This window comes from Gopherus evgoodei, chromosome 12 (genome assembly GCF_007399415.2).
Source record: "Gopherus evgoodei ecotype Sinaloan lineage chromosome 12, rGopEvg1_v1.p, whole genome shotgun sequence".
NCBI classification, from domain to species: Eukaryota; Metazoa; Chordata; order Testudines; family Testudinidae; genus Gopherus; species Gopherus evgoodei.
In genome coordinates, this window is record NC_044333.1 from 21,182,643 (window position 1) to 21,205,905 (window position 23,263).

General features: G+C 45.5%; 1 protein-coding gene across 1 annotated transcript in view; it reads right to left on the reverse strand.

Moving 5' to 3' along the window:
• Positions 1-5,895: 5,895 nt before the first annotated feature.
• C12H19orf12 (chromosome 12 C19orf12 homolog) overlaps positions 5,896-23,263 on the reverse strand; it is a 78,271-nt gene continuing 60,903 nt past the window's right edge. The window contains exon 5 of the transcript XR_004002769.1: positions 5,896-6,998. The gene's annotated coding sequence lies outside the window, so the exon portion shown is untranslated. The remainder of the gene's footprint in view (positions 6,999-23,263) is intronic.

The following is a 23,263-nucleotide window of genomic DNA, read 5'->3' on the forward strand; positions in this document are numbered from 1 at the left end:
CATTAAAAAATACCCAAAAAGGCCATAATTCAAAGAAACGTAGTCTAATTTTGACCAGAAAGCTTCTAAATACAATTTATAATGCAACGCTGTATTCAGACTGGTAGTGTTTTGGAACATTTGGGAAATATTTAGTCCCAGGCGATATGTTTTATGTATTTTCCCAGTACTTTTTTGCCTTTGGTTAAAGCAGAAGTCTGTAGTCACATGACAGTCTAAGCTTGTTTGTACCATGTAATACATCAAACTATTTGTCATTATGTGGAGAACGGACTGATCTGAGAGAAGGGTTTCTGTCTGCTTTTTTATATTTGAGGAATATTGTCCAGTGAGTCCTGAACTGGCAACTGATGTTAATACAGTGTACACCGGGATGAAATATTTTTAGGCTATCTTCCGCTTTCTGGGCCATGACTGGATCTATGCCATGTAAGATGAAGCGGTATACTACCAAGCACAGATTAGTAAGTGGAGAAATCAAAATGAATGAGTTACCACGTTAAGGTGTGAGGCATGCATCATGCATGAATTTCACGGGTGTGATGCAGGAAAGTGGGTTGAAAGCCATCTTTGTGGAAGCCAACACCTATGTACTTCTGCCAGGCTCTAAGAAGGAAACCATAGAACTGTGGCTTTAGACTCCACAAACTTATGAATGAGCCAATGAATCATTTGAACTGGATGGCATTTTGTGATTCCATGAACAATGATGTTCTCACAGACGCTGAGAAGAGACACAACTTGGAGAAAGCTAAAATGGTCATTGACGCATTTGAAGATGTGGAGAAGGCACACAGAGAAAACAGAATGGAAGCACAGACTTCACAACAGCACCCAGTCACTCCACCAGCTTATGGACACTTACATTACCCAAGGGAAAAAAAATTCAGATGCATTTCTTGTCAACATTTCTGTTCCAGGAAAACTATGTAATGGATTTCTTCCAACTATTGATGGGTTACTTAGCAGCAGAGAGAGATAATAACAAGTCCATGGAGCCTGAGAAATATGCAGAGATGATTCCACTTGCTTTCCAGTGTGGTCTTGTGAATTATACTAAATGGGGTTGTGTAAATGTAGCAGAAGCCAAGCTAAATATCATGCCCTGCCTACTTCAGGGAGCAGTATACCGGACTGCCAGCCACTTCAGTGGTATATGGCATGACATGGCCATCTCAAGCAATTTCTCAACAAAGACTGTGAGAAGCATCAGCATCTTTGCACAAAAGATAAGGCTCTGACCAACTATTACCTGGCTGCACATTTTAAGGCAGCTGTAATAGCAACAACAAAATAAATGTGCGGAATGCAGTCTTCACCAACAGATCTTCACAAAGAAGTTACCACTAAGGGCATGGCTGCAGATGAATTTACTGTCCAAGCTATTATAAAAGTTGTGCCTGAAAGAATGATAAAGCCTTTTAACATTGAACCTGGAACAAGTCCAGACAACAGTCACTTGTGAACATTTCAATATCTACTGTGCGCCCACCTGAAATTGCAGAAAGTTGGAGAAATGCATCACGGACTGTGCAATCTGGTCTTTTGTGTGCAAGATTTCATGGGGGAGACCAGCGTTTCTCAAAATGGGGGTCCTGCCCCAAAAGGGAGTTGCAGGGGGGTCACAAGGTTAGTTTAGGGAGTCACGGTATCACCAGCCTTACTTGTGTGCTGACTTCAGAGCTGGGTGGCCGGGAGAGGGGTGACTGTTGGCTGGGCACCAAGCTCTGAAGGCAGCACCCTGCCACCAGCAACATAGAAGGAACAGTGGCAAAACCATACCATGCCATCCTCACTTCTGCGCTGCTGCCATCAGAGCTGGGCGGACAGACAGTGGCGGCTGTTGACTGAGGGCAATACCATACCATGTCGTCCTTCTGCACTGCTGCTTTTGGTGGCTCTGCCTTCAGAGCTGGGCTCCCGGCCACCAGCCGCCACTTTCCGGTTACTCAGATCTGAAGACGGTGCTGCCACCAGAAGCAGCGCAGAAGTACGGGTAGCTATACCACAACCCCCCCCCCCGCAATAACTTTGCAATCCACCAACTTCTTTTTGGACCAGGACTCCTCCAATTACAACACCGGGAAATTTCAGATTTAAATAGCAGAAATCATGAAATTTACTATTTTTAAAATTCTATGACCGTGACATTTACCAAAATGGACTGTGAATTTGGTAGGGCAATACATATTGCATTGCATTTACTGTACATTGCCCCACATGTCTGGCGATTGGCGTTGGTTACTTTGTAGGAAACAATCCCTGTACAGCATACTCTGGCCACACACTGTTATGTATGAATTACTTTTTATTCCATCTTTGCATTCCTGAGTTCTCTTAGCTATTGTATCTTGTCCATTATAAATGGTTTCCTGAGTGGTCCTCATTATTTTAGCTAGTGCAGACACTCTGTTTCCAGCTTGCTGATCCATTTACTTCCCTAATCCTGTCTCCCTAGAAATGAGGCCTCATCCATGTCCAATTACTCATGTCAAACCAGGCCTACAGTGAGAAGCAAACATCTCTGGATTACAAGTTGTTTGCTAAGAAGAGCAAAACAAGTGAGAAACTGTCACCGACAATGGCTTCCTTCAGGCACCACCTGAAATGTGCAAATTATCAGGGAAGATGGGGTGTGCTCCCATCCTTGCAACTGTGACAGTGACATGTGAGTAGCAACAGGATATTGAACCATTAGACACAGATTCTGAGGGGGGTAGCTCAAAGGGGTATTGCGTTAGACATTCAGTAGCTCATGGTTATATGTAGGGCTACATAAGAGTACATTGCTCTACTTTGTTATTCACACTATATATTCATACAAGACATTCTACAGCCCGTCTGCTAAAAGTCGTTACAAGTCGGTTACAGGTATTGTCATTGTATTAGATGATAGTAAGAAGATAGTGATAGTTGTGCCATATGTGCTTTCGACCTATGTATCCAGTGGAGTAAATAACATCAAATATATGTTTTATAATTAGGAGTGGGGTCTTATTATCTACACAATTTCATAAAAATAGCAGGCAGAAAATCTTTTCTCAAATCATTCCATTCTACAAATAATAGCAAATATTTTGATGTATTATGAGCTCATAGTGTCATGCTGTCATGGTATAATTCCCCTCTCTGAACCTTAGCGTCCAAAAGGTGGGGTACCAGCATGAATCCCTCTAAGCTCAATTACCAGCTTAGTACTTGTAGCGCTGCCACCAACCAGGAATTCCAGTGCCTGGTACACTCTGGTCCCCCCAAAACCTTGCCCAGGGATCCCCAAGACCCAGTCTCTCTGGATCTTAACACAAGGAAAGTAAACCCTTTCCCTCACTGTTGCCTCTCCCAGGCTTCCCCTCCCTGGGTTACCCTGGAAGATCACTGTGATTCAAACTCCCTGAATCTTAAAACAGAGGAAAATGCAACTTCCTCTCTCCTTCTCTCTCCCCCTCCCAGACTCTCCCTGAGAGAGACAGTAATCCTAACACAGAGAGAAATTAACCTCTCTCTCCCCTTCCCTCCTTTCTCCCCACCAATTCCCTGGTGAATCCAGACCCAGTCCCCTGGGGTCTCACCAGAATAAAAAAAATGATCAGGTTCTTAAACAAGAAAAGCTTTTAGTTAAAGGAAGAAAAACAGTAAAAATTATCTTTGTAAATTTAAGATGGAATATGTACAGGGTCTTTCAGCTATAGACACTGGGAATACCCTCCCAGCCTAAGTACACAAGAACAAATTAAAACCCTTTCAGCCAAATACACATTTGAACTCCTACCAGCCAAATACACATTTGCAAATAAAGAAAACAACCATAAGCCTAACTCGCCTTATCTACCTAGTACTCACTATTCTGGACATATAAGAGACTGTATCAAAGAGATTGGAGAGAAACCTGGTTGCACGTCTGGTCACTCTCAGAACCCAGAGAGAACAACAACCAAAAACTAACAGCACACACAAAAACTTCCCTCCCTCAAGATTTGAAAGTATCCTGTCCTCTGATTGGTTCTCTGGTCAGGTGACAGCCAGGCTCACTGAACTTGTTAACCCTTTACAGTCAAAAGAGACATGAAGTACTCCTGTTCTATTAACCCTTAACTATTTGTCTATGACACATGAGATTACATCTTTTGTTTTAACTGAAGGCAAAAATGTGGGAACATGCATAAAATATATTACCTGGGACTATATATTTCCCAACCTTTCCAGTGATCCTATTTTGAGTATACAGTTGCATTATCAATTGTATTTAGAAGATTTGTGCTACTTTTGGTCAAAATTAAACCATATTTCTATACGTTCTGGCCCTTTTTGTGATTTTCTGATTTTTGGGGGATTATTTAAAAATTACATAATATATAAAAAAACCTACACCACTTTCAGCATTTACATCCACCTTGGGGATGACCACCAGATATGTGTCTGACATGTGGTAGCAATGAAATTTTTCTAGCTGATGGGTCACCCTTTAGTGGCCAAAATGGGTCTCAGCTGGTAGACTAACAGAGGAAGCGAGACACTGCTCCAGTGTATGAAAAATGATCCATCATCGTACATGGACTTACTTAGCTACTTTATTGCACTTACATCTATGGCCAGTCTGGTGAATGTTAGATCCTGCTGCCAGTTGCTTTCCTTTACTGTTTCTATCACAGTTGAGTTTTTCTTATTGCAAATATGTATTCTAAATCAATGGTTCTCACCTAGGGATCCAAGGGCTCTTGGGGGGTCACGAGCAGGTTTCAGGGGGATCACCAAGCAGGGCCAGCATTAGACCTGCTGGGGCCCAGGAAAGAAACCCAAAGGCCTGCCGCATGGGGTTGAAGCCTGAGCCCTGCCACTTGGGGCTGAAACTGAAGCCTGAGCAATGTTGCTTTGTGGGGGCTCCTGTGCCATGAGGCCCCCGGCAAGTGTCCTGCTTTCTACCCCCTAACACCCTGGCTTTTATATGCAGAAAACCAGTTATTGTGGCACAGGTGGGCTGCAGAGTTTTTATAGCATGTTGGGGGGGCCTCAGAAAAAAAAAAGGTTGAACAACCCCATTCTAGATCACTTTCCTCATCAAGATGAAAACTGGACACAGACCCAAACCAAGTCAAGCATTTTCATCTTTTGAAGTATCACCTTTTATTTCACCATCTATAGAGTGTTCTTAATGGAAGTTACACACTTTATAGGACCATACATCAAACATCCTGAGTTGTTGGAGGCCAAAAAGATATAGATATAATTGTGATGGGTTCCCTCCTTGGTACTGCCTGGAACTGGGGTCCCACTGAGCCCTTTGACCCATCAGCCTGGGCTCCCTCTCAGACTGCGTTGCTGTGACAAGCTGCAGACATGCTCCCAGTCCTACACTTCCATCAGCATACGCAAAGACAAGGACACACCCAGCTGCAGTTACATGCAGGCTCTCTGCCTTGCCACTACATGAACCAACAGTAGAAAGGTTAAAGCCAAGGTAACTCTCAGTTCCCCAGGCACACAACACACCTGGAGCATAAACCCAAAATTGTACCATCTTGCACTGCACAGCACAAGCTCATACAGTTCATCCCCCTCCCTCAATGTGGCGAGGAAAGTGCAACAGCCTCTCTGAGCTAATATTCCCAAGCACTTCATGTCAACTCAGCGGTTTAGATAAAGCAAAAACAGTTTATTAACTACAGAATATAGATTTTAAGTTATTATAAGTGATAGCAAACAGATCAAAGAGGATTACCTAATAAACAGACATGCAAACTAAGTCTAAGATACTGGAAAGATAGGATTTGAATTAGCAAATTCTCACCCTGGCTGATGATACAAGCAGGCTGCAGATTCTTAAGGAACAAGCTGCACTTGCTTTACAGCTTGGAATCCCCAGATCTTTCATACACAGGCTAGAAATCCCTTTAGCCTGGATCCAGCACTTCCCCCAATTCAGTCTTTGTTCCTCAGGTGTTTCCAGGAGTCTTCTTATGTGGGGACTGAAGAACAACAGATGACTGATGTCACTCCTTGCCTTATATAGCTTTAGCATATGGCGGGAACCCTTTGTTTGAAAACTTGGTTCCTAGACCGGTTGGTAGAAAAATACTGCCATCCCAAGATGGAGTCCAGAATCATGTGGCCTGGTCACATGTCCTTGTAGAGTCATAGCAGCTATTACTCACAGGCTGTCTGGTGTTCTCAAGAAAGCTCACCAGGTGGGAGATAACTTCTCCTAAGGCCTATTGTATCCCCTAGTAGCTCATTGCCCTGAATAGGCCCCTCCCAATCAGCTATCTAGACTGAAAGCATCTTGTCTAGTGGTGTTACCCAGGTGTAGCTACAATTGAAGTACAAATACATAGCCAGTATTTATAACTTCAGATACAAAAATGATTCATGCATATAAATAGGGTAATCATATTCAACAAATCATAACTTTTCCAATGACATCTTACACGACCCATCTTGCATAAAATACATCATAATTATGTATAATTATATCATAATAATATCACTATGAAGAATATGGGGGACAGTGTCACAATAATATTGTGCTTACTCTTTGTTCTCAGTCTTAAAAATACAAACAAAACCAGAAAACTCTTATAAACCAAGGAATTTATTCTCTTGTCAGTGCTTGGGAGGTTTATGTTCTGAACAACTATTGGCATTAGAGCAATAATTCATTCATAATGAGGCATGCTTTGATTTGACATTGATACATGCAATGGATACAAGAGCCTTTAACCGCCCAGGACATGCACCAACAGTGCACGATTGCCCATCTCAGCAGGGCTTGTTGTTACTAGAGTAGGACCCTGTCATTTGACTGTAGGTCAATAGAGCCACTGCTTTGTTTCAAAACTTGGTTCCCAACTGGAACCAAGAGAAGTTTTCTACTAAGGAAGCCGCAGTACCCTTCCTCCTGCTGCCTCCCCATTATGCTCCAACTCTGATGAGGCAGAACTGCTTCTAGTGGGGACAGAGGAATACAGTCTTCAAGCCCATCCAGTCCTTGGCCTCTTCTGAGACTACAAACAAAGGGGCCAATTAGTATCAGCTGAGATGATGGGTTTTACATTTATCTACTAGGAACAGGGCTGAGAGCTATCAAGTCATTTAACAAATGCCATTAAACAGCCATCAAATACATTTAGTTTTCAAACTTCCAATGGCAGCTTTTACATAGAAAGGGTTGGCAAGGAGCACCATCAAACTGGAGCCAAAGTCTCCCTCCTGAATCCTAACAATGACTGCAGAACCCTGGAAGCCTGATTTAAAGCTCACTGCAGTCAACTGAAAGACTCCACTGACCTCTATGAGCTTTGGCTCAGTCTCCTAACTCATCGTTCTATGATTTTTGAGATGGAAGCACGTTACTGTGCTGAAGCTGCCAGGGAGCATTTATGGTGCGCTGACCTGTGTGTCCTCAAAAAAACTTCTCCCTGATGTGTGATAGACCTAGACAAGTTTCATTTTGAAAATGGTTTGTATTTAATCCCTCTCCACTACCTGATAGAGTATTTTCTCAGCTTTCTTTTTACTTCATGTGGTCATCATTGTAGTATATCAAGATAAATTAATACAGGATCTTGCAAAATGTCATAACCTGCCTGAAATATTGTGAGGGAAGGGAAGGGAAATCATTTAACTGATTTATTAAAACATCTTTAAAATCTGCCTACTAAAACTTTCTTTTATTGGATACTCAGCTTTGAATTTTATGTGTAGCCTGTCCCAGTGAGTTAGGTGAAAGCTAGATTAATATGAGTTCTGATAGAACTGGTATATATTTGTCAGTCACAAATGCTTATTTGAAAAGGAACAGTCTCTAAAGTCATTTTTCTAGGAGTACATGTTCTCACTTAAATAACACTCAATGATTACATTTAAAAGAATTTTTTTAAAGTCATTTTTAGTAGTTCTTTTTGTTTATATTTCATTCAGTTTGACAATTAAAATAGACTGGTCAGTTTTATATTTCCTCACTCTCACTTTCTGGTTCTCATTCATTAGCCCAATGAGGGGACTTTTTAGGTGGTAAATGCTCCACGGCAATATTTAAATCTGTCCAACATTTTAATTTTAATTAGATTTTTAAAAATTAAGTCAGGAAACATTGTATCATTATGGTGTGTACAACTGGTCAGAACATTTATGACCAAACATGTTTTCATTAAAATATGCTGTTTGTTAGAAGCTGAAACATTTCATGGAGACTTACCGATTTCAGTGACATTTTTATGTATAGACACTCTGGTCACTGATCTGATGAGAGAGAAAGAGAAATAGAGAGAGAGAAAGAGAGAAATAAAAAAATCTTTTTCACTTGAAAATGGACGTATTGACAATTCTGTTTCATGCAAACATTTGAAAGGTTTTGGCTTTGTTCCAGTGAGGAGTGAAAACAAATTTCAAATCTTCAAAGTTGCCATGAAACAGAATTATCAGTGTCTGGCCTGGTCTAGTGGCTTATAAGACTTAGAAAGATTTTTTTGAAGAAATCTAAATTTGTGACTGAAACTGCCTGACTCTTCAGACTGAGCATCATTAACCATTGTGACTTTCTCTTTTTCTCAGCAACACTTACCTTCATGTTGTCATATAACCACACCCTTGTCCCCTTCCCAACTAACTTCATTTTCTTGTGGGCAACATTTTCTTGAGGAACAAGCATTTAATCCATGAAAATGTCAATGTGTTTGCAACATTGCCCTGACCAGTTAGCTTTTGTCATGATGTCTTTCTTTATCCAGAAATCATTGATGCCCTGGTAGTTCTAGGTTTGGTAGGTGGAAAACACAGGTAAAAAGTTGCTGATTCTGATTCTCATGCCAATAAACAGTCAGGGAGCAGTTAAAGAGTGGTGCTTCATCATTTTCAGCAGCATCTCTATCAACTAGTTTAGGAGCAGCACTGATTGACTAATTTTGAAGCCAGTTTCATTTTGTCCTTCTTTTCCCTTAATAGAGTGGTATTTCTAGTCGACTGATTATAGATTTGGTATCTGAGAAGCCTGGATTGTAATCCCAGCTCTCACACAAAACCCCTCTGAGGTTTAAGGGAAGTCACTTAAAATCTGACTCATTTTCCCCTTCTGTAAAATAGGGATAAGAATTGCCACTCTCACAAGGATGTTGTGCAAGTTAGCTAAGGTTTGAAAATCTCGGGGGGTGAATGGTAAAAAACTGAATAAAAGGATGGTAGTTACAGTGGGGTGTCTTGAAGGATGTGTGTGAAAACAGGTGGGAAACTCAGGAAACCCTCAGGACACCGAGGGAAGCAGATAGACTGTGTGTGTCTGTAACATAAATCACTGGGTTAGGAGACCAAACATATAATTTAATAAGAACAAGGCATCCTACAATGAAGCTCACTTTCCCATATTTATTCCTCTCTAAACACAGCAGCACACAGATTATAGGAAATGGTTTTACATTTAACTTCAACCCCAAGTGGTGAAGAAATGGATTGTATCTCACAACATAAATTTGCATCTACCATCATTTAATGGACGGTTTATACATGCTATGTACTACTGTGTTTTTATGGAAGGCAAAAAAAAATGAATTACTTGGGAATTTGTTTTTAATTAAGCAATAAGGCTCAATGGGGTACTGCTATCATGCAATAAAACCACTCCTGGGGTGTTGTGAGGCATTTGGTCCAGATGAGTGCCTCAAATCACCCCCAGATTGTGATTAGATGATTACTCCCTGGAGTTAATATTAGATGGTTCTCTCTAGAGTTGTCTTATTGCTATTATTAAGAAAAGGCTTTGATGTGGGGAAACTAAGTAGCTTTTGTGCTTGAAGAAGATGAAGTTGGCAGTTTAGACTGTTGAGCAGCTCATCTGAGCTCTATGGCTTCCATAGATCAATTCACCTATTTAATATGCTTGAAAGAGAATCACAATGCATTCCCTTGCTCCAAGCAGATTTTACAATTGAGTGACTTTTTTTCCCCCAGGAGGTGGAAGGATGCAAAGTGATAAACAGCTCCAAATAAAGCTATCCCAAAACAAGGGGCTGAAGTATTTGATCCTGAGATATGTATTACTGGCTTTACTCCCTTGCAAAAAATAAATGAATCCTAATCAGTATTATGCTAATTGTATTAATGAAAGATAATGCATGCAGTAGTAGCAAGAAATTCTCCTAAGCTGGGTGCATTATGAGGGATGGAGCCTAAGGCATTAAAGAAATTCAAACAGCCAAAAATGTGTAGAGGCAAACTAATGGGAGTGCCCTTTACAAATATTACCAAGGAGTGGGAGGTGGGGGGCAAGGCTTGGAAAGGAAACATCTTATTTTGAATCAAGTGATGTCTCTTGCGTACATCTCAATACACCAGAAATAGAAATATCTGAAAACATGAACTCACAGAGACCCCATTCCTCTCCTGCACGGGGGTGGTCAGGCTACTAAAGCAAGCACAGAGCATGCAGCATGACTTTTGGACTGGAACGCAGGGAAGATGTCCCACCATTTCTTGGGATATATTCACAGTTGCAGGATAATGATCTCTGTCCCCTCTTTGGTCTCAAGAAACACCTCTTACCCAGTGAGAGGATGCCATGGGAACTCGCTGAGCTCCCTAGAAAACTTTTTTCCTTCCACAGGCTTTTTTATAGGAGGGAGTGGTCTGGCCCTTGCCAAAGAATGCTCACTTTGCTGATAGAACAGGTCTGTCTGCCTGGAAGAAGGGGATCAATGGGATAGTTCATTGCAGTCTGGTCCTATTGAACCTAGCTGAACAGAACAGACAGTATATAGGGCTTCCTTCTGAGCAGGTAATTCTCAAGGATCTAATTCCAAATTTACAAAAATAATATAAAGGCACCAGTACTGTCATAACATTTTTTCCCAGATCTGGACCTTAGCGTCCAAAATATGGGTGTTAGCATGAAAACCTCCAAGCTTAGTTACCAGCTTGGACCTGGTAAAGCTTCCACCAGCCAGGAATTATACAGTGCCTAGCTCACTGTGGTCTCCCCAAAACCTTCTCTGGGAGACCCCCAGACTCAGATGCCTTGAGTCCTACAACAAAAGGAAATAACTCCCTCCCCTTGTTTCCTGGTTACTTCCTCCCAGGCTCCCCTCCCTGGATGACCCTAGGAGATTCCCTGCTTCCAGTCCTGGAAACACAAGTACCGAGAGAGCTAATCTCTCTCCCCCCCCCCCAACCCAGAAGGTATGCAAAGTCAGGCTTAGTAAATCTAACACAAAGAGATTTTCCCCCTGACTTCTTCTTCCCACCAATTCCCTGGTGAGCTGCAGACTCAATTCCCTGGAGTCCCCACTAAAGAAAAACTCCAACAGGTCTTAAAAAGAAAGCTTTATAAAAAGAAAGAAAAGTACATTAAAAATAGTTTCTGTATAAGGTGACAATCTACAGGGTCAATTGCTTAAGAAAAAAAAAGTGAATAAACGCCTTATTCCAAAAGAATACAATTTAACACATTCCAGCAACTACACACATGTAAATATAAAAAACAATATAAACTTATTGTCTTACTATCCTTGTACTTACAACTTGGAAACAGAAGATTAGAAAGCCAGGAGACAGAAAGATCACTCTCAGAGCCGAGGGGGCACAGACACAAGACAAAGAACAAAGAACTCACACCCCAAAACTTCCCTCCACCCAGATTTGAAAAAGTCTTGTTTCCTGATTGGTCCTCTGGTCAGGTGTTTCAGGTTCCCTGTGTTAACCCTTTACAGGTAAAAGAACCTTAACCCTTAGCTATCTGTTTATGACAAGTACATTAAGGGCCTTCGTCTCATTTACACTAAGGCCCCTTGGTGGTCAAAAGTTGAGACTGGACAACAGGGGACAGCTCACTTGATAAACTGCCCTGTTCTGTTCATTCCCTCTGAAATACCAGACACTGGCCACTGTCAGAAGACAGGATATTGGGCTAGGTGAATCAGTAGTCTGACCCAGTCTGGCCATTCTTATGTACATCACTCTAGCAGCGTAAAGGGGCTTAAACTGGGCATAAATGAAACTAACACTCACTTTATGGCCCCTTAACACTGCCAAAGTGGTGTAAAGGGTCCTTACTGTAATTGAGAAGCAGACCCCATGGTTCCACTATGCCTGGTTACCTTACTGCATCTACTGACCTTTCCCCAGCAGATTACAGTGGGGGTTGCATACAGTAACATTGGTTGTTTAAGGAAGGAGGCAGTGGGCTCTTTTAGGGACATAGGGTTACTTTTGCACTAAAAATCAGTTGTAGTTCTTGTAAACATACTAAGCCTTGAAAATTCAAACATTTCTGTTACTGCTTTACAAACATTACACCAGGCTTTTAGTTCCAGGTATAAAGATTGGTGCTGAGGTTCTCTTGTATGGCTTGGAAGTTCAGTTCAATCCAGATACACATCCACAAGTTTGCTTATTCAAAATTGAACCAATCTTCCCTACCTAAAGAAATCCCTTTTCCCTCTCCCCCAGGCAGATCTTTTACTCCTTCAGACTGAGGCCTGGTCTACACAACGCATTTAAACCGATTTTAGTAGCGTTAAACCGATTTAACCCTGCACTCGTCCACACAACGAGGCCCTTTATATTGATATAAAGGGCTCTTAAAACCGGTTTCTGTACTCCTCCCCGACGAGAGGAGTAGCGCTGAAATCGGTATTACCAAATTGGATTAGGGTTAGTGTGGCCGCAAATCGATGGTATTGGCCTCCAGGCGGTATCCCACAGTGCACCATTGTGACCGCTCTGGAAAGCAATATAAACTCGGATGCACTAGCCAGGTAGACAGGAAAAGCCCCACGAATTTTTGAATTTCATTTTCTGTTTGCCCAGCGTGGAGCTCTGATCAGCACGGGTGGCGATGCAGTCCCAAATCCAAAAAGAGCTCCAGCATGGACCGTACAGGAGATACTGGATCTGATCGCTGTATGGGGAGACAAATCTGTTCTATCAGAGCTCCGTTACAGAAGATGAAATGCCAAAGCATTTGAAAAAAATCTCCAGGCTATGATACAGAGTCCACAGCACAGTGCTGCGTGACAAGCGTAACAGAAAGCCAAAGAATCAAATGGACGCTCATGGAGGGAGGGAGGGGGGACTGAAGACTCCAGCTATCCCACAGTCCCCGCAGTCTCCGAAAAGCATTTGCATTCTTGGCTGAGCTCCCAATGCACGTAGAGTCAAACACATTGTCCGGGGTGGTTCAGGGTATGTCTCGTCAATTTATCCTCCCCCCCCCCATGAAGGAAAAGGGACTTTTTTCAATGTCACCGTATGTCTACTGCATGCTGCTGGTAGACGTGGTGCCGCAGCACTGAACAGCAGCATGCTTTCCCCTCCCTTCCCTAGTGGCAGATGGTACAGTGCAGAAGGACTGGTAGCCGTCCTTGTCATCATCCTGTGAGTGCTCCTGGCTGGCCTCAGATGAGGTCGGCTGGGGGCACTTGGGTAAAAATAGGAATGACTCCCGGTTATTCCTGGCAAATGGTACAGAACGGCTGGTAACCGTCCTCATCATAGCAACTGAGGGCTGAGCTCCATCAGCCCCCCCTTTCATGTCTAAAGAAAAGATTCTTTACTGCCTGGACTATCATAGTAGCGGGATGCTGGGCTCCTCTCCCCCACACCCGTTTAATGTCCTGCCTGGACTATCATAGCAGCTGGAGGCCACCTCCCCCTCATTTTATCTCACTAAAAAATCAGTGTTTCTTATTCCTGCATTCTTTATTACTTCATCACACAAATTGGGAGACCCTGCAATGGTAGCCCAGGAGGGTTGGTGGAGGAGGGAAGCAACGGGTGGGGTTGTTGCAGGGGCACCCCCTAGAATGGCATGCAGCTCATCATTTCTGCGGGATCTGACATGGAGGGGCTGTGCTCTCTGGTACACTGGTTCTCTAGTACACTTGCCCCATATTCCAGGCAGGACTGACTCTATTTTTAGATACAACATAAGGGAGGGAATGACCCGGGGATGGTCATTCCCATTTTTGTCTTTGCACCCCCGGCCGATCTCAGCGAAGGTCAGCCAGGAGCACCCATGACAGTAGCAGACGGTACAGAACGACTGATAACCATCATCTCATCGCCAATTTACAATGGCACAGCAGATGGTACAGAACGACTGGTAACCGTCTCTGCTACCCTGCAAAGGCAAATGAATGCTGCTGTGTAGCGCTGCAGTACCGCCTCTGTCAGCGGCATCCAGTACACATATGGTGACAGTGATAAAAGGCAAAACGGGCTCCATGGTTGCCATGCTATGGCGTCTGCCAGGGCAATCCAGGGGAAAAGGGCGCAAAATGATTGTCTGCCATTGCTTTCATGGAGAAAGGAATGAGTGACGACATTTACCCAGATTCACCCGCGACACTGTTTTTGCACCATCATGCACTGGGAACTCAACCCAGAATTCCAATGGGTGGGGGAGACTGCGGGAACTATGGGATAGCTACGGGATAGCTACCCACAGTGCAATGCTCCAGAAATCAATGCTAGCCTTGGTACATGAACGCACACCACCGAATTATTGTGCTTTGTGTGGCCACATGCACTCGACTTTATACAATCTGTTTTACAAAACCAGTTTATGTAAAATTGGAATAATCCTGTAGTGTAGATGTACCCCAAGATGCTATACTCTATATCAGGGGTTGGCAACCTTTCAGAAGTGGTCTGTCAAGTCTTCATTTATTCACTCTAATTTAAGGTTTCACGTACCAGTAATACAATTTAACATTTTTAGAAGGTCTCGTTCTATAAATCTATAATATATAACTAAACTATTGTTGTATGTAAAGTAAATAAGGTTTTTAAAATGTTTAAGAAGCTTAATTTAAAATTCAATTAAAATGCAGAGCCCCCCGGACCGGTGGCCAGGACCCAGACAGTGTGAGTGCCACTGAAAATTAGCTTGAATACCGCCTTTGGTACACTTGCCATAGGTTGCCTACCCCTGCTCTATAGCCTTCCTCCTCACTCAGGTCGGCGTAATACTTCCATAGCCGGCATAACCTACCACCCCGTCACCTCCACAGCCAGGCTGACTGAGATCCCATTTGTTCAGGAGTCCACAAATCTCCTTCCACTTTTAAAGATGGATGATGGGGTGCTCCGTGACCTCAGCACTGCCACATTTCATTCTGATGTGCTGGTGGCATCACATCCAACTAGAACTTTGCTCTTAGGATTACCAAGATGTCAGCAGGGCACCTTGAAGGTGTGCTCACTTTTCCTGTGTCGTACTCTCTGGACCTGTCAGAGCTTTTTGCACATATGCTGTATGCACAAAGCTCAGTCGAGCGCTGTGGGAATGTGCAGCTCTCACCTCACTTTAACACAGAAAAGTGGGTGCTGTGTGGGCCCTCTTCCTGAGATGAATTTTACCATCAGTGTGTGAGTCTCTTACTCAGGGTAGTCCCTGGGAGGGTGTAGGGTCCGGGACAACCCCACCCTCCAGCCCAGGCCCCCCACCCCCACTCCCACTCCACAACTTCTCCCAAGCCCCCGCCTCTTCCAGCCCCTACCCTGCCCCACCTCTTCCCACCCCTGCTCTGCCCCCTTTGTGCCCCCATTCCACCCCTTTCCCCAAGCCCCTGCCCCTTTCCAGCTTCCACCTCTCCCCTGAGCGACGCAGGGAGCCAGCGGGATAGGTTGGGGCCGGGTCTTTCTCTGATGCCGGCGCCAGACCCCCTGCTAACTCCACAGGCCGCCCTGGACCCTACATACCGAAGCACGGGGCCCCTCAAAGCTCTGCTCTTACTCTAACTCTCTTAACTTCAACACTACTGCAATTAAAAACCTGTGGCTGACCTGTGCCAGCTGACTCAGGCTCACAGGGCTTGGGCTAAGGGCAGTTTAATTGCTGTGTAGATAGTTGGGCTCAGGCTGGAGCCCAGGCTCTGGGACCCTGTGAAGCGTGAGGCTTCAGCACAGGCCCTAATGGCTACACTGTAATTAAACAGCCCCTTAACCTAAGCCCTGCGAGCCTGAGTCAGCTGGCATGGGCCAGCCATGGGTGTCTAATTGTAATGTAGACATAAAGTGGGGTAAAGAGAAACTAGGAATACGTTCACATAAGTAAAAGGCATATCAACAGGCAAAGTGAGGTTTTTTAATGAAACTTTTTATATGTCTCTGAATAATCAGTCAATCACAGGTAACACATTGTGACAAAGTTCCTCCTTTACCTTGGCGAGTCCTGCACTTATTGGTGGATTTGCTCACCTCAGTGATCTTCCCCTCTGGTGGAACCCACAGTCTGGGTCAACTCCTCCTGTGTCTGATCAGGAGTTGGGAGGTTTCGGGGGACCCAGGCCCGCCCTCTACTCCGGGTTCCAGCCCAGGGCCCTGTGGATTGCAGCTGTCTATAGTGCCTCCTGTAACAGCTGCATGACAGCTACAACTCCCTGGCTACTTCCCCACGGCCTCCTCCAAACACCTTCTTTATCCTCACCACAGGACCTTCCTCCTGGTGTCTGATAATGCTTGATTATCTGATAATTCCCCAATCCTCCAGCAGCACACCCTCTCAGTCTCAGCTCCTTGTGCCTCTTGCTCCCAGCTCCTCACACGCGCTTCCTCTCCTCTGGCTCCTCCCCGCCTGACTGGAGTGAGCTCCTTTTTAAACCCAGGTGCCCTGATTAGCCTGCCTTGATTGGCTGCAGCTGTTCTAATCAATCTCCACTGCCTTCTAGAAAGATCTTAATTGGCCCCAGGTGCCTTGATTAACCTGGAGCAACTGCCATTTGGTTACCATGGTATTAGGGATTTGTTTAGCCTGGGCTAACATACCTGTTCCTCAGTACTTTACTGTAGCCATCTGGCCTTGCCCCCATCACATATCCCCCCTCTCTGCTCAACACCATAGAGTTGGGCAACTTGGGATGCCAGGCAGTGTGTTCATGAAAGACCATCAGCGTTGCTGTGGTGGCATCCAGCCCTGTGCCGTATGCGGAACTGGAATGGTTGGAGGGATAAGAACCACCTGGTGACTCTTGCATTCTTTTCCTTATTTCTCTGCATCCACTGGAGGGGTGCATGGTCCGTCACAAGAGTAAATTGCCAGCCTAAGAGGTAATAACGCAGTGTTTCCATGGCCCATTTGACAGCAAGGCATTCTCTCTCGACTACTTCATACTTCTGTTCTCTTGGGAGCAGCCTTCTGCTTAGGTAGAGAATTGGGTGTTGTTTTTCTCCAATCATTTGTGACAGAACCGCCTCCAACCCCACCTCAGAAGCATCTGTCTGTAAAATAAATTCCTTGGTAAAGTCCGGGGCTATGAGTATGGGGTCAATACAGAGGGCTGTCCAAAAGTCTAAAAATGCCCCCTCTGCTGCGTCGGTCCACCTCACCATGTCTGGACCTCGAGCCTTCACCAAGTCCGTTAGAAGACTTGCCCTACTGGCGAAGTGGGGAATAAAACGTCAGTAGTAGCCTACCACGCCTAGGAATGCACGGACCTGCTTCTTTCGGGTCGGCCAGGGCCAGTTTTGAATCGCCTCTAGCTTATTAGTTTGGGGCTTCACTATACCCCTTCCTACAATATATCCCAGGTACCTAGCCTCTGCTATGGCACTTTTAGCAGGATTAGTGGTGAGGCCAGCCCGCCTTAAGGTGCGTAGTACTGCCTCAACTTTCTCCAAGTGGGTTCCCCAGTCTGGCGTATGAATGATGACATCATCTAGGTATGCAGCTGCATAACTAGTATGGGGGCGTAGCAGCTTATCCATGAGGCGCTGGAATGTGGCTGGAGCCCCATGTAAACCAAAAGATAGGACAGTGTACTGGAATAGCCCATCTGGGGTGGAGAACACTGTCTTTTCTTTAGCTTCTTTGGTCAGGGGAATCTGCCAATCCCTTTTGTCAGATCCAGTGTAGTCAAGAATTGGGCACTACCCAGTCGGTCAACCAGTTTGTCGATGCATGGTATGGGGTATGCATCAAATTGAGATACTTCATTCAGTCGGTGAAAGTCATTACAGAATCTCGTGGTACCATCAGGTTTGGGCACTAGAATGATTGGACTGCACCACTAACTGCAGGATTCTTCAATAATGCCTAATTCTAACATTTTCTTTACTTCGGCCTTGATTTCTTCTCTTTTAGCTGCTGGGATTTGGTAGGGTCTCAGTGTTACCTTGGCTCCGGGGACAGTGCGCATATGGTGATAGGTCTCAGTTGTCCGCCCTGGTTTTGTAGAGAACACATCTTGGTTGCGATTAATCATGTCGGCTGCCTCGATTTTTTGAATTGGTGTCAAGTCGGGTGATATCTTCACTTGCTCATGTAAGTTATCCTTCTGGAGAAGGGTCTCTTGGGTGACTAAGCATGCCTCTCGATCATGCCAAGGTTTTAGAAGATTGATGTGGTAAATTTGCTCAGGTTTCCTGTGGCCTGGCTGCCGCACCTTATAGTTTACCTCTCCCACGGCTTCAATCATTTCGTAGGGTCCCTGCCACTAGGCCAACAGCTTGCTTTCTGCTGTGGGCACCAGGACCATTACTCGATCCCCTGGTTGGAACCGTCGAAGCTTTGCTTGGTGGTTATAATGGGTTCGTTGGGTCTCCTGTGCTTTCTCCAAGTGTTCCCGTACAATGAATGTAACTCGAGCTATCCGATCCCTCATCTGTAGTACATGCTCAACTATGTTCCTTCCGGGATTTGGCTCCTCTTCCCAGGCTTCTCTGGCTATATCCAATATGCCCCGGAGATGGCGCCCATATAGTAGTTCGAATGGCGAGAAACCTGTGGAGGCTTGTGGAACTTCCCGGATGGCGAACATGAGGTAAGGCAATAGGGTATCCCAGTCTTTCCCATCCCGGCTCACCACTTTCCTGATCATGGCCTTGAGGGTCCTATTGAACCTTTCCACAAGACCGTCTGTTTGTGGGTGGTATACAGAGGTTCGCAGGGCTTGTACATGGAGCAATGAACAGAGATCTTTCATCAACTTGGATACGAAAGGTGTCCCTTGATCAGTCAGTATCTCCTTGGGTAGCCCAACCTGGGAAAAGATCTGTACTAGCTCTTTAGCTACTGTCTTGGAAGCTGTGTTGCGTAGGGGGACGGCTTCCGGGTATCGGGTTGCATAGTCTAATACAACCAACACATGTTGGTGGCCCCACACTGTCTTCTCTAGGGGCCCAATCAGATCCATGGCTATGCGTTCAAATGGTACCTCTATTATTGGAAGAGGTATCAAAAGGGACCGTAAGTGTGGGCGAGGGCTAAGTAGCTGACACTCTGGACAAGAGGTGCAGTATCGCCTGACATCTTCATGTACTCCTGGCCAGAAGAACCTCCGCAGGATCCTGGCCTGGGTTTTCTCTACCCCTAAGTGTCCTCCAAACAGGTGACTGTGGGCAAGGCTCAATATGGCTTTTTGATGTTTTCGTGGCACCAGAAGTTGATGTATCTCCTGCTCCTGCATTTGCACTACATGGTACAGGAGATCTTTCTTCACTATAAAGTAGGGTCCTGGACCCCGGACCTTCCCCTCCACTGGTATCCCATCTATCTCAGCCACCTCTTTCCTGACGTTATCATATCTAGGGTCCTCTGCCTGATCCCGTCCGAAAGTCTCTCTCCCAGGACTAACCTGCCTGAGCTCCCAGGGGCCGGCTTCTGCTTCTTCCAATGGCTCGTCGCCATCATGGCTGGGGCCAGCCTCTGGCTCATCTTCCGTGTTGGTAGTTTCTCTGATGGCTGCTCGTGTCCATCTGCCTATTAGCATGGTCTTCTGGCCCTGGGTCAGGATCCGGGTTCCCAAAGCCTTCGCGGCCTTCCTTTCTTTTTCTGTCTTCCGGGCCTTTTGGAGGGCTCAGAATAGATCCTGAGAAAACTCAGAAAACACTGGGAGTTGACATTCTCCCAATGATGAGTCACTGCCAATAGGGTCTCCACCTCCCTCCAGCCTCTCCAGAGGGAGTAACTTATCAAACCCTGGATAGTCCTTCCCAATAACTACAGGATATGGGAGTTTAGGAACTACGCCGTCACCTTAATGGGGTTCCTCTGAACCTCTGTCTCCACTGGGATGGTGGGGTAATGGCTCATGGCCCCATGCACACACGTCACTGCTACACGTTTGGCTTGCAGCAGCTGGCTACTTTTTACCAGCTTACCCAATATAAGGGGTTTAGTCCCCAAGTCCACTGCTCCATTTATCTTCACTGGCCTGGTGTAGTTATGCGGGGTTAATGCGATGACCGCAAGGTGGATAAGGGTGCATGGGACCTCCCAATCCCCTAAGTTGCATTGCATAGGCTCCTCAGTGCTGGGACACTGTGCTGCTATGTGTCCCCACTCCTCACATGCATAACATCTATAATTGTTTCTAATTATTCTCCTATCATGTGGGCTAGGGGGTTTAGTCCCAGGGTTCCCCCCACTCAGGCCAATCCCTTCCTTCTGGAGCCTCTGTTGGTTTTCAGCCCCCCTCTTCCTTCACCTAGGACTCCCCAGGGGTTTGGCTGTCCCACCTTCCAGAGCTGGGGTTGGGTGTCTGCTATGAAAGGGGCTTTCCTTGGGTAGTTGGGTCAATTTCCTGGCTGTCACGCATCTTTCTACCAGCGTGATCATCTCGTCATAGGTGGACGGATCGCTCTGGCCTACCCATTTGCGGAGACCTGGTGGCAGTGCCCTCATGTACTGGTCGATGACCAGAACCTCTAGTATTTCTTCCGGACTCCGGGACTCTGTTTGCAACCACTTTCGTGCAAGATGGATGAGGTCATATAATTGGGACCGCGGGGTTTTGTCTTCCTGGTACCTCCACTCATGATACCGCTGGGCCCGCACTGCGGTCGTTACTCTAGATCTGGACTGGATCTCTGCCTTCAGCTGGGAGTAGTGTGCTGCAGCCTCTTCAGGTAGATCATGGTACGCCTTCTGGGCCACCCCACACAGGAATAGGGCAAGGATGCCAGACCACTGATCTTGAAGCCAGGTCTCCCGTAGGGCTGTCCTCTCAAAGGCCAGAAGGTATGCCTCTACATCATCCTCCCGTGTCATTTTCTGCAGCCAATGGCTAGCCCGTATGAGCCGTGTCCCATCATGGCCACGGTTCAGCTCTGTAAGGGTCTTCACCTGGTTTACCAGTTCCCGCAACATAGCTCGGTCTTGAGCAGCTTGGTCCATCAGCAGGTGATTAGTCTCTTGCTGCAGCCACACTGCTTCTTGCTGGGCAGCTGCCTGGACACGGGTAGCCTCCTGCTGGGCCGCCGTGGCTTGTATCAGTGCCCGCACTATGTCATCCATTGTGGTGACAAAAAAAAATTAACCCTCTTTTCTTTTTTTTTTAAATCACCCTCCTTCTTCTGCTGCGCTGTGCACACCAAAAATCCCACCCCTGACACCAGTTGTGACAAAGTTCCTCCTTTATCTTGGTGGGTCCTGCGCTTACTGGCAGATTTGCTCACCTCAGTGATCTTCCCCTCTGGTGGAACCCACAGTCTGGGTCAACTCCTCCTGTGTCTGATCAGGAGTTGCGAGGTTTCAGGGGAAGCCGGGTCCGCCCTGTACTCCGGGTTCCAGCCCACGGCCCTGGGGATTGCAGCTGTCTATAGTGCCTCCTGTAACAGCTGCATGACAGCTACAACTCCCTGGGCTACTTCCCCATGGCCTCCTCCAAACACCTTCTTTATCCTCACCACAGGACCTTCCTCCTGGTGTCTGATAACGCTTGATTGTCTGATAATTCCTCAATCCTCCAGCAGCACACCCTCTCAGTCTCAGCTCCTTGTGCCTCTTGCTCCCAGCTCCTCACACGCGCTTCCTCTCCTCTGGCTCCTCCTCGCCTGACTGGAGTGAGCTCCTTTTTAAACCCAGGTGCCCTGATTAGCCTGCCTTGATTGGCTGCAGGTGTTGTAATCAATGTAGCTATCTCCACTGCCTTCTAGAAAGATCTTAATTGGCCCCAGGTGCCTTGATTAACCTGGAGCAACTGCCATTTGGTTACCAGGGTCCTAGGGATTTGTTTAGCCTGGGGCTAACATACCTGTTGCTCAGTACTTTACTGTAGCCATCTGGCCTTGCCCCATCACAACATACAGAAGTTTTTAAATTAACTGATTATTATCACATTCTTCTACCCTGTGCTGGGTTTTTTTTCTTTCAGTTTTAATATTTGAAATGCCTAATTTACCAAAGTTTTAGTGTTTGAAATACCTAATCTTTCATCATGATTTACCTTGTGCCATAAAAGCACACACTAAATATCACTGTTTAAATTAAAATAGATCACTGTTTAAATAAAATAGCAACACTGTGGGAAAAGAATTCAGAACAAGAACACGCACAGAATTACACTAGGTGAACTGGGAGACCAAAGCCAGAAGATAGAATTTAGCTGGACTGTCTGCAAGTATATATCAACCTACTGGATCACCCTTTTTTATACACTCCTCTTTTCTTCACACCTACTTATGTGCTGAGTTTATTTAGCACCGAACATAGTGATCACATCTCCAGCAATTGCATCACTCTCTTTCTCTTCTCTACCCTTTCATCTCAAGGTTTGTGCAGAGGCTGGTCATGGGGCAGTGTCATTACTGGGCAGAAGCATGAACAAAAAGGCAGTCCTGGCATTCTGATCTGGATACTGGCAGTCGAGTGCTCAGGCTCAGCAGTGGGCTCACATTCTGCCCCAAGACCTGACAGTTTTATCCTGGGATTTCCTAGCTACGTCGGCACAGATCCTCCAAGGTATTTTGGCTCATAACTTCCATTGAAAGCAATAGGAGTTAGGCACCTAAATACCTTTGAGTTTCTGGGGCACTGTCCCTGTGGAGTGCAGCTCTCTCAGCGGATTATGGCTATTTGAGATAACCCGCTTCAAGCCTGTTTAGGCCCTTCTGGATTAAATCAATAACTTTGAATCCAGTCAGAAAATGAACAAGAAGCCACTGACCTGCAGCTCTGTTTACATCTGCCTTTGCTGCTCAAAGAGCAATCTGCTTCCTGCTGTAATTGTAACTTCCCTGTGGCATAAAGTAACTGAAGTTCCCATAATCTAACCTGGGGATGGTGAGAGGGAGGCACAGTGCCTAGATGCTAGCAGAGAAGGGCAGGCAGTCTCCTAGCCAGCAGAGGAAGTCCTCACCACTGTTGCAATCAATGGGACAGATCCTCTTCTGGTGCAAACTGGCAGAGCTCCACTGACTTCAAGCTAGTTGAAGTGTCTCTGTACCTCAGAGCCTCATCTGTAGAATGGGGATAAATATATTTCCCCATCTCATAGAAGTGTGGTGAGGAGAAATTCACTACAGCATTGAAAAGCCTGTGAACAAGACCATGTATAAACTT